The sequence below is a fragment of the Eimeria mitis genome, genomic scaffold (assembly GCF_000499745.2).
Source record: "Eimeria mitis Houghton genomic scaffold, Emh_scaff1281, whole genome shotgun sequence".
NCBI classification, from domain to species: domain Eukaryota; phylum Apicomplexa; class Conoidasida; order Eucoccidiorida; family Eimeriidae; genus Eimeria; species Eimeria mitis.
Genome location: NW_013568576.1, coordinates 5,674 through 5,980, shown reverse-complemented (window position 1 = coordinate 5,980; position 307 = coordinate 5,674). Strand labels below are relative to the sequence as shown.

The 307-nt window shown below is 60.6% G+C and overlaps 1 protein-coding gene across 1 annotated transcript in view; it reads left to right on the top strand.

Moving 5' to 3' along the window:
- Window positions 1–307, top strand: part of EMH_0033670 (uncharacterized protein) — a gene marked incomplete at both ends in the record, with an annotated part of 11,329 nt that overhangs the window by 5,638 nt on the left and 5,384 nt on the right.

Genomic DNA, 307 nt, shown 5'->3' with positions numbered 1-307 from the left:
TGCTGCTGCTGCTGCTGCTGTTGCTGCTGCTGCTGCTGCTGCTGCTGGACGTATGCAGACTGTGGTGTCTCCCTTTAGAGAAGGGGGCTGGGGCCCCTCTTCGCGCTGCTGCTGTCTCCTTGATGTTGCTGCTGACGGCTTTGCTGCAGCGCATGCAGCGCCGCAGCAGCTGCAGCAAACGATTGCTGCTGCTTGCACAGCAGCAGGAATAGCACCCGCACCAACAAACAGCAGCAGCAGCAGCAGCAACAGCAGCAGCTGCTGCTGCAGCAGCAGCAGCAACAACTCGCCAGAAGATGCAGCAGCA